The sequence below is a fragment of the Zosterops lateralis genome (genome assembly GCF_965231275.1).
Source record: "Zosterops lateralis genome assembly, chromosome: 3".
Lineage (NCBI taxonomy): Eukaryota > Metazoa > Chordata > Aves > Passeriformes > Zosteropidae > Zosterops > Zosterops lateralis.
Window position 1 is genome coordinate 105,638,530 of NC_139764.1, and position 20,047 is coordinate 105,658,576.

Genomic DNA, 20,047 nt, shown 5'->3' on the forward strand with positions numbered 1-20,047 from the left:
CACCTGGAGAGATGTTTGATTAAATAATGGTCTAAATCCAGCCTTTAGTTGTTAAAGATACCCAACAGATACTGACATTTCTAGTCCTAGACACAGGACTTTGCACTAACAACTACAATCAGCAGCAAAAATAAAAAAAAATTGTATTCTTCAGGCAGAAATAAAAGGCTTTTTAAATAATACAAATAACCAATTTTCTATATTTTCTTCTATGATTTGTTCTATAGTTGTTAATATACACCGAATAAAACTTTCAGAGGAAATTCAAGCATTGTTACTTAGTGGTTAAACCAATTTCTTAATGATAGTGTTTAAGAAACTTCCTTTCTTTAGGAAAATTTTATACCACCTTTATCTATTCAAGTTTTTTAAGCAGAGGATTTTTTATGTTTCTTTGAAACATTTGGTCCTACCCAATGTTAAGAACAAGATAATAAAATGGATGGGTTTTTATCCAATCTGATTCAATGTGGGAATTCCTGTGATTCAACTGAATAAATATAGAATATTGATATTTGGTCACTGAACTCTGAACTGCTGCTGGAATGGAACTGCTCCATTCCAGAAAGGTTTGATTCGTACTGTGATTTTTTTGTCCTAATGCTTTCAAAGCTTTTGATTTTGCACTTTTTATGTAAACTAAATTAATGCATAAAAATATGATGTATATCTAATTGGACCAGCCAGCCTGTCAGGTCACTTAGACTGATTAAAGGAAAAGTACCTTATTAGATATGAAATTGCAGATTTTCAAGAACAACCTAATTGACAAAAGAAAAACTTCACCTATGCTGGAGACAGCTTATTGGTGTTTGCTCTGGCCATGAAACAAAGAAATCTTTTAAGCTGAATAAAATTCTGGTTTTATGAACAGGCCTATCTTGACTCTCACAGTTCTTTTCCATTAGTATTAAACATGGTCATCATTGGTTTCTCCATCAATTTTTTTTTTTTTTTTATTGTGTCTGTCAATAAAGAGTAACTCACAACATATTTTCCATTAACCTCTTTCACTCTATGAAGCAGGAAAAGGAGTGTCAGTGTCTACACTGATACAAATTTGTGCCCTGTGAGTCTTCATCCTTTGGGTGACAATTCTGAGTGCAGAGCAAACTAATGACATGGCAAAGGGAATGGGTGATATGAATGAATCCAGAAAGAGGGAGAATGGTTTTATCAATTTCCATAATTTTTCCAAATTTAAGGAAACCAGGATGGGCAAAGAAACAGAAATACAGGTAGTAAACTTTCACAGTAATGACTCTTTTTTTATTTCATTTGAGACTTCTCATAAGTAATCAAATGATTGATTAAAAGTAAATTTTATAATTAAGAGGTGGAGTCAAAAATACTTTTTTCAGGTCCATTTTTTTTAAAAAAAAAGTTCACATTGGTGCAAAAGAAATAAATTATGCACTAAATTGGTTTGTTTACTTAGTCCTGTTCTTTTTCTTTTTAATTTCCACCTTTCCAGGTTTTTGTGATATGATGTTTTTCAGTATTTTATTCATTTCTTATTTATTTGAGAGAGGAAACTCTTGAAATATCAAGTGTTTCCAAACTCTGAGAAGACCTTAAATGTTAATAACTCTGGCAGAATATGTGAGCAAACAACAAGACTTATGAGTTTTAGCTCCCAAAATAAGAATAATCTCTAGAAATATTAGGAATTTTCAATCCATTACAATTTTCTAATTGAAATTCATTTTGTTTTCAGAAAAATATATAAATTTCTATTAATTTTAAAAATAGAGAAACAGGGTTTTTATTTTGTCTAGCCAACTATTCTTTAGAAGACAGCAATTCACATAATACAAATCAGGGACTAGAAGATTTGCCTTTTCCATTTTAGAAGATTCTTCCAATGTTCAGGCTATTAACTATTATAAATATCTTCCTTTCTTGCCTTCATAGTAAAACTCAAAAGAGCTCTCTCTAGTCCCAAGTCAGAACAAAAAAAAAATTAAAACTCCTGATTTTTTTTTAAATAGTCCGTGTTTTAAAGGCACGGTAGATATAATGTTCATTCATGGCATTATGTGAGTATATGAGAGAAAAAATAAGTTCTATTTGTCATAAAGTTGAGATGTGAGTCACCAGAAAAGAAGATCTAATAAACACAAATTTGATGAGAAGATCATCCTCTGTGGATGGTTCTTTGGACAAAAGTTTAGAATAAATGCAATATGTCTATGTATAAAATATAAATGTATACATTAAGTGCATATATAATGAGAAACAAGATATAGTAGAATCCAGGCTGCTTTTGGACTATGTAGATGTCCCAGCGTTAGTAAAAAATCATGACCCAGATCAACCCATCTCTTTTCTCCTTCAAGTCCTTGATTAAAAAGTACCTTCTTTATGAGCCTTCTTCTCTGATCTGTTCGTCAACTTTATCTATACTTGGGAAATACGTTATCTATCTAGCACAAACTGAAATAGATTCCATAAAACTGAGAATGCTCAGTTGTAATATTTTTAGTGCATATACTCTGTCTTTCAAGTTTTTAAAGGATCTGGCACACATATGGCACCCCATAAATGCATTATTTTAACTTGCATTAAATTGAATTTATCTTGCAGGTCTATGTGTTGACTTCTGTTATTGTAAATGTAGTTGTGTTTTCAGAGAAATATTCTGTATATAACTATTTCCCATAATATATTTCTTCACAAGCCAACTGACAGGGAAAAAAAAAGTGACTAGAGGGAAATGCAAAGCAAAAGAAAGGAAAAGGGGACAGCAGACAGGCAAAAAGTGCATAAAATACTGATATAAGAAAGGATCAGCTATCAGGGAAAAGGACAGAGAAAAAAAAAGAGCTGGTAAAGTTAGAGCAAAGGAGATGAAATATGGATACAGAACAAGAAATACATAAATTTAAAACAGAAGAAACGGCAGCTAAATCAACACAGGAACCATGGAAACAACATAAAAAACAATGCACTAAAAACTAAAAGAGTAAGGCAGGGTGATTAAATCTTCTTTGAAGATGGAAGAGCATTGTTCTCTTCTGGTTTTTTTTCGGTAGGATCTCCTCACGTTGAAAGATACATCTCCCCTTCACTGCCTCATGTGGCCAAACCCCGAATGCAGACTCTGGCTGACAGAAGGGCTCTGTTTGCTCCCTGTGCTGGTGATGAACCATCGGTATAAGTCATGTCTTCACTGCACGACTAAACCTGCACTGCTTTTCTCCCTTTTAAGAGTTCTGCAGATCTCTGCAAGTAATGAAGAGTGGCTGAAACATAGTATGGATGCCAGTAAGAACATAATGCCTGTAAAGGTCTACATAAATAGTTGAACTATGGAACCAGAATTTTGACTATAAAATAGCCCATCCTAAACTGTCACCTCACTTTGAAGATGGTTTAATTGCAGAGCATCTACTATTTGAATTAGATACTTTTTTTTTTTTTGTACACATGGATTTTGTTTCTCAGCTTGTCCAGGACAAAAATACTCAAGACCTTACAGCAGACAGGATTCAGAAAATGGTCTTTAAACTGTCTATCTCCCATGATGGATCCAAACTGCTAGCCAGCCATTTTGAAATCAAACTCAGTATACAGGGAAATTTATCTCAAAGAATAAAGCTACAAAAATTTCCTCCAAACGACACTGAAAAAAGGAGATGCTTGTCCAGTTGTTGGATTTGCTTATTTTTGTATGTTTTTATAAATGCACTCATAGGCAGAACATAAATCATGAAGGTGGATACCTGGATTAAATTAATTTCCCAATGTGACCATATTTAAAACAGTCTGCCAGCATCTCAAAGCCTGCCCTGACCTCTGGGTTACAGACCTACATGTGACATGGGTCACAGCCCATTCTGACACAGCTGCTGCGGTGCTGGAGCAAGCAATCAAGATGACAAGAACTGGACCATGAGTGAAGTCATTAGCTTATGGAAAGTGAGTAGGAATAGGAAATAAAAGGTTTTTGGCCCATTTCTGTGTATTTTAATCTTAGTGTCATTAAATGGAAAATGTATAAATAATCACAGAAATATCCAGGTTGGAAAAGTGTTCCAAGATCATCTAGTAGAATTATTGACTGATCACCTCCTCAACCAGGCCATGGAGCCAACTGCCACATCCAGTCATTTCTTGAACATCTCCAGAGATGATGGTGACTCTATCATCTCCCTGGGCAATTCATTCCAATGTTTAAGATCCCTATCCATGAAGAAATTCCTCATCATGTCCTACCTGAACTTCCCCTGGTGTAGCTTGAGGCTCTAAATAATATTACAAACAAGCTCAGCACTCATATTTTAGCTGCCTTTTAAAATGTCTTGACCACCAGACTAAAGGAAAAGAGAGGTGCTGCTATCAGGATCATGTGGATTGAGGGATTTGCCTTTACTTTTTCTGCATAAAAATGAAGACAAAGCAGTTTAGGGTGCAAACCCTTACCTTTGAAGAATTATGGAAAAGGTGATATCAAATGCATGCTTACTGATCAGCATCTCTTAGCACAAGCAGCAGTGCTTAGTGCATTTAACTAAATATCAGTGCAGCTCACTGGATAGGAGACAACCTCTGTGCCAAGGTGGTGGTGGTGGTGGTAGATCCTGAACTTGTTCCCAGGAAATCAGTGGGTGTGTCAGGATAAGTACCATGCAGAACTGAGCCTAAGGGAAATGTTTTATTTGAGAAAACTCTAATCATTACTGACAAAATGGAATATGAGAGTGTCTTATTGGTGTCTATTTAAAGCCTTAGATTAAAAGTAAGGCAATTTCTCAATGCCTTAGGAGTAATGCCTAGGAATAGTGTACTTAAAAATGTACGCAGAATAAAAAGTTGGTGTTGACTAAAACGCATTACCATCTGCTTCTTTGTTTCATTCCACTAGAGATTAATTGAGTTGATCTGAGTTAGCAGATACTCTCAATGAAATTACATAGTGTGTTGATGAGTATTTCAATTCAGCTACTGATTAACTTGTTAGAATACCCAGGTGAGGTGATAATTGTTCCAGAAATCTGAATATGAGATTTTAAAACCAAGTTACTGCTTGTTTTTGAAGGTTGTGCTGACTTAAAGATTTTCTTATTTGTGTCATTATCAACCACACTTTAAAGAATTAAGCCCTATGCATGTGCACATCATATGAGCCTATGTGTACATAATATATGTTTGTAACTCTCTGTGTCTTTATTTAGGTGTATGATACATATATAGACACATGTATTTATTCAGACTTGTGAAAGTCATAAACATTGCTATAACAGGACTTTCACATGTGTGTCTACTGTAGATTTTTCAAGTTATTATAAGATGTGATTCCTTTTTGCTTAAAAAATGCCTAATTTCCTAAATTTTCTTCTCCTGGAATCCCACATATATATATATATATATATTTATTTATTTATTTATTTATTTATTTATTATTATTATTATTATTGCCTTTTAGGTATGTTTAAAAGTCTTGTCTTGAGTCTCTTTTTAAAATGTGATTTTGCTCCAAAGTAATTAACCTGAAAAACATATTTGAATGAGTCTATTTATTCAAACTATTCAAATCGTTGAATTAAATGGATGACAGACAAGAGAAATCAAGACAGGGTACAGACAAGGTAGAGCCATAGGCTCTATGTCATGAGTTAATGTGATGTAATTTTATCCATTGTATACCATCATCAATGTCAATGCTAATATTTCTAAATGAGTTGCAATTATGTCAGCTCCATTTACTTCAGCAGAGCTCCAGTTGGGTGGAGCTACACCCACATTAAATTGCAAGTTTGAAGGGAATGTTTGGAATAGATTTGTTCTCTTTTGTGCAATTAATCATTGTTTTGAAATCAATATTAAAATTACTGTCCAAAGAGATAGATAATAACAACTGGAAACATATAGTTGCTTAAGGTAGCATAAATCATTCCAAACTATTTTTGTTAGAGTGACATAAAACCGTGAGAGTAATATTATTTCAGTAATGAAAACAAATTTCAGTTCTAAAGCATGACCAAGTAAAAGACACTCACTGTTTTCTTCATTATTTTATTGAGCTCATAGTAATTCTGGTTCACAACTTTATGTTCCATATAATACAATTATGCACACCTGAGCCTTGACATCTGAGTTCCATAACTTTTTTTACAACTCCAGAGGAAAGTCTTTTGTGAATTTACAAGCAATTCCTGCAGCAGTGCTCCTGATAAAGTACACTTAAGCACACAACAGGCGAAATAATTTGGTTTTTGTAATAGTAATGCCTCATTATCATTTTAAAACACATAGCACTTATACAAAGACGTAAAATATTAAATGCTCTCTTCTATTTAAGAGTGAGGGTTTTTCTGTTTTGTCTGGTATTTTTTATCGTCAGCACTTCAAGTCAAGCTGTGAGGAAAATCTCTTATGCCTGCTATGCAGTTTTATCTTAATCCAGGAAAGTGGGAATCTAGCAAATGAAAAATAATCCAAAAGTTAATGCGGAACAAAATATCTAGGCAAAATTTGGACAGCACAAAATTCTTACCGCACAGAAAGCCTGACTGAGCAATAGTCTGTCTATAGTTGATTAAAGGGGTTTTAAAGGCGATCAACCATATCAATTTTTTCTTTGTTATTAACATTAGTATTATTATGTTATTAACATAAGTATTATTATGCAATTAACTATGCTATTAACATTAGTATTGCTTTTTGACTATGAAACAATTTTAATATGTTTAAAGCACAAGCAAACACTATGGACTGGCCTTTTCATAGGCGCTGTATATAAAATATTTACTCTTAATATAAAGCAAGATGATGGTCTCAGTTCTGCAGCATGAAACACAATGGCAAATTCCAAGTCTTTGAAATGATAAAATATGAAAACTTCTGTCATATATATATATATATATATATATATATAAACTCTACCAAGTTTTGCTTTTTCAGCTCTCATGCTGGAAAAATTAATTTTGGTTTAGGTTCACTCATTTCACATTTAAAGGAGTCTCACTGAACTTGACAAAAAAGGTTATGGGAAAGGCTTATTCATAGAATATTTATTTTTACTTTTAGGAAAAAAAAAATGACAGTTATTGAGGCTAAATGTACAAATTGTGTAAAATAGGTTACCTAGCATTAAGCTTGTTGAAAATAAAAAGGGGAAAAAAAGAAAAGCTGTTTTCTCTTATGGTCTACTGGATGGAAATAAATAGAGTGTTTAGCTAGATATTTCTATTTTACTTTAATTTAAAAAGATAAAGGATATATTAAAGAAAATGCATAGAGAGCTTTGATGGCAATAATTACCTTCGCTTGGAAGGATTAACATAGAAGTCAGGTATAATACTGAAAAGAAATATGAATAAAATAAACTAACCTAACAATGTCAATTACTTTTATTAAATCACATAGTTAATAGAAAAGGATATGATTCACAGGTAGATGTGGACAGAGGCTCTTTTATTACACAACCTTTGTTTTCACTATACCTCCAAGATGTTTTCTGCTGGAAGTGGGTGTTCAGCACAAGCCTATAAGCAAGTGCCACTTGCAGTCTCTGATGACAGCTGATAGCCAGGACTTGGAGTCAATTTTCAGCAAACATGGCATATTGTCACCCCTTTCTGTAAATGATGGAATCCCTTAAGAAGGGATACAACAAAAGGGCCAACATGAGATTTTAATGTTGCATAATTCATTGGTATGAATTATTCTTACTGTTTTGTTTTCCTTTTTTATTTAAGAAAATAAATTACAATTGAAAACTCAGATCATGTTTTCAATTTAATCTAAACTGAAAACTCGGATCATGTTTTTAATTTTTTTTTTTTAATGGTAAACATTAATAAGTGGTTAAGGGCAGTCTCAGAAGTGTTTTGTTCCTAAGAAAGTGGTAACAATTCCAAGAAGTAGGTTTCACTTTTGACATCATCCTCCAGAAGAATATTACTTATATTACTGTAGACCCTGATGATCCCAAACAGGGCTTACAGAATCAGTTACTTGGGAAATCACTGTGTTTGTACTCCAAGAACATAGTGTTTGGTCCAAGCTACACCTCAAGCAAGGTCAACAATGAAAAAAGGCTATTCTGTCTAGGACTATGTCCAGTCAGGCCTTGCAAGTTTCCAACCAAATCTACTGATTCTCTATGCAAACTCTCCAATGTTTGCAGAGTGAAAATGTACAGAACTGAATTAGAGAATAGCTGTTTGAACTGATACAATCAAAGTTTTTGTTCAGAAATTGCTCATTCTTCTTAACAGATGTTTCCTGAAAAAAGCAAAGGTTCAAAAAATTTCAGTGGTTGAAAAACTCCAGTTTCAAAATCCTGAATAAGAGCTTAGTTTTCTGGACTTCACAGTGCTGAAAGTATCATCTCTGACACAGATTCAAGGTTGCCTGGTATGAAACCATATGTGACAAAAAGGAAAGTGGTGTCAGGAACTCATAGTCAGGACTCTGGGTTGAAATTGTGAAACTGAGACAGCTCAGCCTCATTCCTAGGCAGAATCAATAGTTTTGATTAAATTTTTGTGGTCTTCTACAGAGTCTCAGTTTCTGTTACCAACCTTCAATTTTGAAAACTGTTAGCACTGTCTCATTGGTAATCTGATAATTGTGAGCTTCCACTGAGAAAAAGCCATTAAAGGTCATTTAAAAATAAATAAATCATGCCAAAAAGTAACACTTTTAGATGGTGAATGTGCTATTCCTTTTAAAAGTGAGGAAAATGTGCAGTCATGTCTAGCTTATTTTTGAGAGGCTTGTGCCTGCCTCTCTTGACAGCTCTAAGGCATAATGGTAAAACATTGACACTTACAAACCAATTCCTGTGCTTCGATTTCATTGCTAAAGAGTCAGTTTTGCTCAGGGCATGGTGAGATAAGAAGTAATGAAAATAGTAGTAATTTAGTACATATTTCAATAAACTCTTCTCAAACTCATCCAGACCTCACTGCTAAGATACGACATTAGAAGACCACAGTTATTGAGGAGATTTACTTACAAATTATATGAAGACACAACTTTGTAAAAGAACAGATTTCACATCCAACTGTATAAGCATTCCATCTATTTTTAAAAAAAGACAACAAAACAAACAAACAAAATGAGACCCAAACTTCCTTTTCAGTGCATTTGAATAGATGGCAACATCTTTCCTTATGACATCCCTGAAGGTAGGGACCCTGATCCCTGAGATTATAACTAAAAGCAGAATTCTTGTAAACACTGTACTTCTAGAAGAACATTTATTTCTGAAAACCAATCTGTTTTGCCCTGAAATCCCTCTGTCTTCTAGCTGACATCATACTGTTGCCTTGCTCTTCCAGAATATCAAGTGTAAAGAAGACAGCTTGTTGAAAATCTTGAGGAAACCAGATGTAGAAGAAATTGTCACAGAGGTGGTCAACAGGTCTGATTTATCTATCAAGAGCACTTGAACTTTTATGTGAAGGTCAGAGTCCAGAGTGCTCTTTCATGGAAAGCCATCCAAGTTTGGTATGTAGTAGCAGCTGACAATGATTAGTTTCATTTCATCACATGGAGTGGCTAAACATCAGAATTTTACTCTTGTATGTGATTAAGTTAATTTTTATTCACTAAGTGAGTAGCTTGTAGCAGTGCTTGTGACTTTTTTCTCAAGGCTTCTGAATGATCAGTGATCTCCAAAAGTATTGCATTGGAGGACACTTTCTGTTTCCTACTGACTCTGTCAACACTGGCAGTCTTTTCATGGAAGTATCTGTGTCTGTACACTCCTATGCCTCGGGGTTAATCTAGTATTTCACTATTCAAACTCCTTAAAAAGTGTATGGATTTCTTTGCTAGTCATTCAACCACATTTAAAAATGTTGTGTTCTTTATCCCTTCACATTCTGCTAGAAATCTCAGTTGGCAGATAACATAAACCACGCTAGGAATGGTTACTGGTTAATTCATCAGCTGTATAGATCATAGGCTTCTTTTTTTGCAGCATATGGTCTGTTGTCTTGTGTTCTCTTCACTCTCCTGTTGAGGAAGGTCTTATGCTTATCTGCTCTGCTGCACTTTTTCCTGGAAAAGGTTTCAAAACCATGTGTTACCACCCTCATTGTTTGTATTTCTTCAAATTCAGGGCTAACTGAATATTGGCATATTGGCAGCTCCTAACTGTAACAATATGGATAAAGATACTCAAAGAACAATTTAAATTTAAAAAGCCCTTTTTAGTCTATTCCCCAGCTCAAAGTGGAACCAGTTTTGTGTTATATCATATTGTTTATAGCCTTATAAAAATAGATGCTTAATATCTCCAAGGACTGAGATGCTTCTCTGGGAAAACTGTGATCACTTTCATATTGAAAAGAATTCCTCTCCCAGATTTCCATCATTCACACATAATGTGCTCCATCCCCTTAACCTGCTTGGTGTCCCTTCTGGACCCACTCTAGAATGCCAAGGTCTTTCTTTTACTAGGGAAACCAAAACTGGGCACATACTACAGACACCTCCCAGGTACCAAAGAAAGGGGGGAAAGCACTTCCCAAGCTGATGAGTGCACTCTTGCTATTACAACCCCATATACAATTGGCCTTCCCTGCTGCAAGGCCACATTTCCAACTCATCTTCAGCCTGTCCATGAAACTCTCACATATTCTACAGTGAAAATCCCTGTACTGCTTGCTTTCTGTATGTAATGGCATCAAAGATATGTTTGAGATGGTTTTTTAGCTTAGTTGGCTTCTGTCAATACAGATTTTCAAGGTTTGGTAGAAACATTGCTGTGGTCTGACAGTGTAGTCAGCAGCTTCACTTGCAAGTGCTTTTACAGTTCATAGAATAACACAGTATGATTACAAAAAAAAACCCAAACACATAGCACTAGATCTGAATTCAAAAAAAAAATTGTCAAGGCTTGCAAATTCAGACGTTAAGTACCTTTAATTCTACTGTCTGTTTAGCAATTGTATTTTGTTCTGTGAAATTCCAGTTTGTAAAGTGTGAAGTTACAGTTACTTTAAATCTGTCTTGGTTTGGATAGACAAGATTGGAGTCTCCCTTGGAATGTAAGGGAGACTCCCCCTTTTCAAATTATTATAAATTTGCAATTAAAAGGCTGTCAGGCAAAGATTTTGGGAATAGGTATAGCAGTTCTTTATTAGTAATATTAAAAATACAAATGTTATAATACAAAAGAATAAGCAAAGAAACAAACAAGAAATCCTGGAAAACCCTGACAGAGTCAGAAATACAACCTGACACCCTGTTGGTCAGGGCGTTGGAAACAGTCCAAAGTCAGCCCTCCTGGAGTGGCAGATGTGGTCCTGTTGAAAGCAGAGATGATCCTGTGGAGCCAGGGGTCCAGTGGTGGGTCCAATCTTCCTTTGGGAGTCCCGTGGGAACACCGGAGTGCCTGGTGACACATGTGGCTTCTTTTTAGGAGGAAATGGTGGAAATGGTTTGGCTTCTTCTCCCTAGGTGGAATATCTCACAATAGGATGATGAAATGTGTCATGCCAACGGTGAGCTTTAATGGTCCATTAACAGGAGATATTCCCATGTCTCCTTGGTAACTTATGGGGAAAAAATTCTTTAAAGTAAAAAAGGAACAAACCTAACCCCCAACACAATTACAAAATAAAATCCACTTGTGCCATGATAACAAAATGATGTTTAAAAAGAAGGCATGAGATTCATCTTCCAGAACACCAGTGAATAACATTCTTCCAAAAAGGTGTTCATAATGAAATTCACGATGTTAATCTACACACAGCTTAAAAAGTAGAACCATTCTTATCTAGATCTCTCCTTTCACTATGGCATTCTTCCTCACTTACCACCTTCTCCCACATAATAAAGAGATTATTTGTCAGTCAAGAATGTGAAAGTTATTCCAAAGGAATACAAACCTCTTTGATAGAAAGATAACCACTCTTCCTTTGGGACTAGTAGGGCATGGTTCTCTCGCTTTGCTAAAGGGATGAAGAGACCTGTGCATGCACACAATTACATTTATTTCCTCAGAACTTCACTTCACCAGCCAAATGCTTCTTTGTGAGTGTTGTGCTTTGGAACAGTATTCTCCAGTTTGGTGTTCTTACTGAAATAACCAACATCATGAGCCACAGGAAAAGTCCACCCCTCCAATCCCCCTCTGATTATGAGGTGGTATTTAATAACACCATGATTCTGGCTGTCACCCTCCCTGTCCTGGACAGAACCAGGAAAAAGAGAAAATACATAATTAATAGAATGTTACCCAGAGAAGATGTGGCTGTCCTATCCTTGGAAGTGTTCAAGGCCAGGTTCGATGGAGCTTTGGGCAATCTGGTCTAATGAAATGTGTCCCTGCCTGGGAGCTGGAATTGGATGATTTTTAAGTTAATTTTCAATCCAAACCATTTTTCTTTTCTTTCTATTTCTCAATCTCTATTTCATTCTCCTTTCTCAAATGTCACTTCTTTAAACCAAAAAATTCTGCATTTGGAAAAGTTCATCCTGACGCAAGTGGAAGAAGGAAACACCTTCCCATTCTCTTCATCCTTGTTCTGGTTTGGGTTGAATTAGGGGAAACCCTCCAAGGAATCCCCTAATAACAAAACCTCTACCACCCCTCCCCCCAACCCTGGGTTTGGGAAGGAATCTCTTGAACACAAAGTGGAAAAAACCGGTTTATTAACAAATGAATAAACACCCCCCGACACAAGGGAAAAAAAGAACAGAAAAAGCTCAGGTTACTGTGAGGGGAGGGGCGCGCAGCGTCTTTTACAAGCCCCGGCGATCCTCCTCGGACTCCTCCAGCCAGATCAGCTCCGGGTGCCGGTCCTAAATCTTAAAGGGGGGGGGGGGGGGGGGGAGGAGAAGAGGAAAAGGGGAAAAAAAAAACAAACAGAGCACAGAGGCGGCAGAAAGAAAGGAAGAAAAAACAAAAGAACGAAAGGGCAAGAAACTAGCAGAAAAATTTGCGATACAGCGAGCGACTAGAAGCGACTAGAAGCAGGGCAGCCAAAAGCCAGAGTGGAGCCAGCCAGCAGGCCAGTGCCCGCCCCCCCCCTAAAGGGGACGGAACACCTTCTTAGACATAACAAGGGTGTCCACGATATGGGATTATGGGATAGAGAGCACTGTCAACCCAGGACATTCCACCCCTTATCCCATATCGTGGACACACAATAAAAAACTCCCATCTCACTTACTCAGACCCTTGACACTTACACATTTCCATTCATCTTACTTGCTCAAACCTTTGACACTTACACGTTTCCTTCTGTTTCACCCCACATTTAGATCTCCCTGAGGTACACATCGTGTTGTTCCATCTTTCTGCATTATCCACCACGTATAACCTGGTCCTTGAGCAGAGACAATTCCACGGATGGGTTTGTCTGTACTCGAGGAAGGGTTGATCCATACTGTCTTTCCCAACAAACCTCTAACATGGGCCACTGGAGCTTTATCTCCATCTACTATATTAAGGAGCTGGGACTGAGCAGGACCCGCTCGGTTGGTAGAACCTCGGGTGTTAACTAGCCAGGTGGCCTTCGCTAAGTGCTGTTCCCAGTTTTTTAAGGACCCCCCACCCAATGCTTTCAGGGTGGTTTTTAACAACCCATTGTACCTCTCCACTTTACCTGCAGCTGGTGCATGGTAGGGGATATGGTACACCCATTCAATGCCATGTTCCCTCGCCCAGGTTTTAATAAGATTATTTTTAAAATGAGTCCCGTTGTCTGACTCAATTCTCTCGGGAGTACCGTGCCTCCAAAGGACCTGCTTTTCAAGGCCCAGAATAGTATTGCGGGCTGTAGCATGAGACACAGGGTAGGTTTCCAACCATCCCGTGGTGGCTTCTACCATGGTCAGCACATGGCGCTTGCCTTGGCGGGTTTGAGGCAGTGTGATGTAATCAATCTGCCAGGCCTCCCCATACTTGTACTTAGACCACCGCCCTCCATACCAGAGGGGCTTCATCCGCTTGGCTTGTTTAATGGCAGCGCACGTCTCACAGTCATGGATAACCTGAGAAATGCTGTCCATGGTTAGATCCACCCCTCGGTCTCGTGCCCACTTATAGGTGGCATCCCTACCTTGGTGACCTGAGGCATCATGGGCCCATCGTGCTAGGAACAACTCTCCCTTGTGCTCCCAGTCTAGGTCTATCTTCAACTCTCCTATTTTTGCAGCTTGATCTACCCGCTGATTGTTTTGCTGTTCCTCATTAGCTTTACTTCTGGGGACATGGGCATCTACATGGCGAATCTTCACCGGTAGTTTCTCTAACCGGGCAGCAATATCTTTCCACTCTTCAGCAGCCCAAATGGGTTTTCCTCTATGCTGCCAGTTGGCCTCTTTCCATTTCTTCAGCCATCCCCACAGAGCGTTGGCTACCATCCAAGAATCAGTATACAGATAGAGCCTTGGCCATTTCTCTCTTTCTGCAATATCTAGGGCCAGTTGAATGGCTTTGAGTTCAGCAAATTGACTGGATCCACCCTCTCCTTCAGTGGCCTCTGCGACCAGTCGTGTGGGGCTCCAGACAGCTGCTTTCCACCTCCGACTCATCCCTATGACGCGGCAGGAACCATCGGTGAATAAAGCATAACGTGCTTCCTCTGCCGGCAGCTGGTTGTATGGCGGAGCTTCCTCAACCCGAGTCACTGGTTCTTGTTCTTCATCGGCGACGCTGAAACTTTCACCTTCAGGCCAGTTCGTGATTACTTCCAAAATTCCAGGGCGATTCAGTTTCCCAACTCGGGCACGTTGTGTAATGAGGGCAATCCACTTGCTCCAGGTAGCACTGGTGGCATGGTGGGTGGAGGGAACCTTTCCTCTAAACATCCACCCTAGCACTGGTAGTCGGGGTGCCAGGAGCAGCGGTGCTTCTGTACCGATCACCTCTGAAGCAGCTTGGATTCCCTCATAGGCGGCCAAGATTTCCTTTTCCGTTGGGGTGTAGTTATCTTCAGACCCCCTGTAGCTCCGACTCCAAAATCCCAGTGGTCGGCCTCGGGTCTCACCAGGTACCTTTTGCCAAAGGCTCCAGGACAGACCATGACTCCCAGCTGCAGAGTAGAGCACATTCTTCACATCTGGTCCCGTTCTGACTGGGCCGAGGGCTACAGCATGAGCAATCTCCTGCTTGATCTGGGTGAAAGCTTGCTGCTGCTCAGGACCCCAATAGAAATCGTTCTTCTTGCGGGTAACCAGATGAAGGGGCCTCACAATCTGACTGTATTCTGGAATGTGCATCCTCCAGAAACCTATGGCACCTAAGAAAGCTTGTGTTTCCTTCTTATCCGTTGGAGGGGACATAGCTGTAATTTTGTTAATAACGTCCGTAGGAATCTGATGCCGTCCATCTTGCCACTTCACTCCTAGGAACTGGATCTCTCGAGCAGGTCCCTTAACTTTACTCTTCTTAACAGCAAAGCCGGCTTCCAGGAGAATTTGGATGATTTTCTCTCCCTTTTCGAACACTTCTGTTGCTGTGTCTCCCCACACAATGATATCATCAATATATTGTAGATGTTCTGGGGCCTTATCCTTTTCTAGTGTGGCCTGGATCAGCCCATGGCAGATGGTGGGGCTGTGTTTCCACCCCTGGGGCAGTCTGTTCCAGGTGTACTGCACTCCCCTCCATGTGAAGGCGAACTGAGGCCGGCATTCGGCTGCCAGAGGAATAGAGAAGAATGCATTTGCAATATCGATAGTGGCGTACCACTTCGCTGCCTTGGACTCCAGCTCATACTGCAGTTCCAGCATGTCTGGTACGGCTGCACTCAGAGGTGGGGTCACTTCATTCAAGGCACGATAATCCACAGTCAATCTCCATTCTCCATCAGATTTCCGCACCGGCCAGATTGGGCTGTTAAAGGGTGAGTGGGTTTTGCTGACCACCCCTTGGCTTTCCAGCTCTCGAATCATCTTATGGATGGGGATCACAGCATCTCGAGTGGTTCTATATTGCCGCCGATGCACTATTGAAGTGGCAATTGGTACTACTTGTTCTTCTCCCTTCATAAGTCCTACGGTGATTGGGTTCTCGGACAGTCCAGGCAAGGTGTTCAACTGTCGAATACTTTCTGCCATCACAGTCGCTACTCCAAAGGCCCACCTGAACCCTTTCGGGTCTTTAAAATACCCACTCCGGAGGTAATCTATGCCCAAGATGCATGGGGCCTCTGGGCCGGTCGCAATAGGGTGTTTCTTCCACTCATTCTTAGTCAGGCTCACATCTGCCTCCACCAATGTATAGTCCTGTGATCCCCCAGTCACACCAGCAATAGAAATCGATTCTGCCCCTACACATCTCGAGGGGATCAAGGTACACTGCGAGCCAGTGTCAACCAAAGCCTTATAGTCTTGTGGCTTCAATGTGCCAGGCCAACGAACCCACACAGTCCAAAACACACGATTTTCCCTAACCTCTACCTGGCTAGAGGCAGGGCCCCTCTAAGCATGGTTATCCTTCTTCCCTGGGGTATATGTCTTAGAGGTTCCTTCAAGGGGATCGGACATGTCATCATCGACATCATACTTGACATCCTGGCTGCGAATAACTGGAGCTGCTCTCTGTTTAGTGAGACTTCCTCTTTGAATCCTACCTTCCTTCAAATTACGTACCCGTTGTGCCAGAGCAGCAGTGGGCTTTCCATCCCATCTCCTCATGTTCTCTCCAGATTCACGCAAGAAGAACCACAACTCAGCTCGTGGGGTGTACCTTCTCTCCCCATCAAAGGAGCGCCTGCGTTGGATACCAGGGCCTCTAATTTGCACAGCCGAGATTTGGAGGAAGTCCTCCTTAATCTCTTCCCTGAGTTTCCTATGATTCTCCTCTATTTTGTCCTCTAATTTCTGCAGTCGTGTTTCCACAGCTGCAATTCTGGCATGAGTTGGGCCATGTACAGCATCAGCATATGCTCGAAGCTTTTTTGCCATATCGAGCACAGTCTCATCTGTCTCCTCTCGCTTCATTATTGCTAGGGCAGAGGCGTATTCAGATGGCCCAAGTCGCACAAGTTTCCTCCACATTACAGGTGTACATGCTACCAGGTCTGGATTCCTAGTTGTTATGTCATCTGAAAAGATAAGCTCTGCTACTGCCATCTCTCTCAGACGTTGGATCCCCTGTTCTATGGTCCTCCACTGTGTCTGCTGCAAATAAAGGTCATCTGCACACAGGTATCTTTGTGCTACACCGTCCAGAATCCGTTCCCAGAGGCTGTGAGGGCTAGCCTCCCTCATCATGCCCTGATCAATAACAGGGTCTAGCGACAGAGATCCCAAATGCCTCGCTTCAGTGCCATCCAGAACTGTAGCCTCCCCTGCAGCATCCCAAAGGCGGACTAACCAACTTATTATAGATTCATCAGGTTGTCGTCTGTAATCTTTCCTCAGGCCTCGAAGGTCCTTTAGGGAAAATGAATCAATATTGGCTCCAGAATCTACACCCCTCGATGTAGTTTCTGATTTTTGTGAAGGTCCTTCTCCTGGATTATCATCATCATCCTCCACCTTGCGATCGGTCTTAGTTGTACACTTTCCGCCTCTTCTATTAGCAGCAACAGCCCTCGGTTGAGCCCTGCTGTCTGATTCGACTACTGGCCTGGAGCCTGGGATACTAGCTGCAGCCTGAGTAATTGGGATAGTAACTAGCTTATCTCCCTGTTCCCTGTTTTCTGTCTGCTGCCCTTCAGTATCTAAGAGAGTGCGATAAACATATGCCAGGGCCCAGCTCACTGTAATAATCCTTTTCTCCTTGGTATTACCCTGGCACCTCTCTTTCAAATACTTAGCCACCTCGGCTGGGTTCTGAATTTGTTCAGATGGAAAGTCCCAGGCTATAGGGTCAGAAAATTCCTTTAAAATTTGGCCCATATCTTCCCATTTCCCACTCCACTCAAGATTTCTCCTACTTGGGTTTGCTGGTAACTCAGAAGTCTCATTAGCCCCTTTGGAAATCTCAGCTTTCAATTTATATAAACTGCAGACAATATAGAGAATGCTTATTAAATTAAATGTCAGAAAGATGGTCTCTTTGACACTCAGGGGAAACTGAACATTTCCTAATAAAGATATAAACAATTCAAAGGAGAAGAGGGAAAACAGAGGCTGAAAAACCTCTTCCCCTGCTTCTCCCCTAACAAACTGAGTGCCCAACCATAACAACGAATCATCAAACATATTTACAACCTTCTTGTAAACAATCACAAACAATCCGAGCCCGGTCAATATTCTGGTTAGTGCCCCACGGCAACATAAGTTACGTATAAGAAGAAATGCTAAAGCTATCTCCGGGTAAGGAAATAACCCTAGACACCACAGAGGTAATAAAACCTCAAAAAACCCTAGAGACCAGAAATATTGACAGGCTTTCACCCCGACTGCCATTACGAGTCCAGAAAAAAGCATCCTGATACACCCACCAAACAATTAGAATCACCAGTATTATTATTAAGGTTTTTTCCACTTTCTTTGACTCGGGTTTCCCGGGCCAACGCACCAAAATATGTTCTGGTTTGGGTTGAATTAGGGGAAACCCTCCAAGGAATCCCCTAATAACAAAACCTCTACCACCCCTCCCCCCAACCCTGGGTTTGGGAAGGAATCTCTTGAACACAAAGTGGGAAAAACCGGTTTATTAACAAATGAATAAACACCCCCCGACACAAGGGAAAAAAAGAACAGAAAAAGCTCAGGTTACTGTGAGGGGAGGGGCGCGCAGCGTCTTTTACAAGCCCCGGCGATCCTCCTCGGACTCCTCCAGCCAGATCAGCTCCGGGTGCCGGTCCTAAATCTTAAAGGGGGAGGGGGGGGGGGGAGGAGAAGAGGAAAAGGGGAAAAAAAAAACAAACAGAGCACAGAGGCGGCAGAAAGAAAGGAAGAAAAAACAAAAGAACGAAAGGGCAAGAAACTAGCAGAAAAATTTGCGATACAGCGAGCGACTAGAAGCGACTAGAAGCAGGGAAGCCAAAAGCCAAAGTGGAGCCAGCCAGCAGGCCAGTGCCCGCCCCCCCCCTAAAGGGGACGGAACACCTTCTTAGACATAACAAGGGTGTCCACGATATGGGATTATGGGATAGAGAGCACTGTCAACCCAGGACAATCCTTCAAGACCATACTTTAGCTATGACATGAGCGTGGGACAACAGTAAAGAAGGCAACAAATCACAACTAATCTGGCAGAACACCTCTCCCTGAGAAGCAGGCTACACATCACCAGCTGGGGGTGTCACATTCGGCAGGTGGATTCTCAATTTACTGGCAGAACAGCTTGATTTAAGTCTGTTGACTCTTGGCTTCAAAACACAAATGAGTTACTGCAGGGTAACATGCTATTGCATATTGGCAGCTTCACAGCAGCTGTCTGAGTGCGTGTATACAGCTCACAACAAATGTGAGATCACTGAAGACATTTCAGATCTTCTTCATGGTTCAGAGCAATACAGGGAGATGCTGTTTCTGGCTCTGTGGTTAGTTGGTACATTTACTTGGAAAGAAAAGATGTAGTCGCTAATCCATCCTCCTACCTAGTTTTGAGCAGGCCACGTATATTCCTGGATCTGAGAAATCAGTTCGTGTCCAAAAATAAAGTTTACTTAGTCTTGGAAGAAGACATGTACTAAGGATATAGCAACCAAAGACTCAGAAAAATGCACATATGTGCATTTGCCCCAAATTTTGGTGTACTCATTTCACTGATTTAAACAGTAAGGCAGTAGCACTGAAAGAGGATTTCATCGTATTTTTTCTTTTACCAGCAGAGTAGTCAATTTTATATCAATGCAGTGATAATAGCTACAGCTCAAGCTTTTAGTTGGCTACATTTGCTTTACTTTTCTTTTCTGTTTTGCTTGAGGTTCAGGAGCATTAACAGCAAGAGAAATAGAATACTCAGGTCTATAAACAGAGGTAAGAAAAAAGCTCAAGGAGTTACCATGGGCTTGTTGAGTGTTCTTAAAGGATTAGTATTGTGGGAACAATTAATGGGTTCACTACAGAACAGGACTGATCCAAGGTTACATTCTGACACCACTGTTATTGGTTCTAGCAAATTATTGGATACTGAGGAAAGAATAGTAATTTGCAAGAATTTACTTCTTAT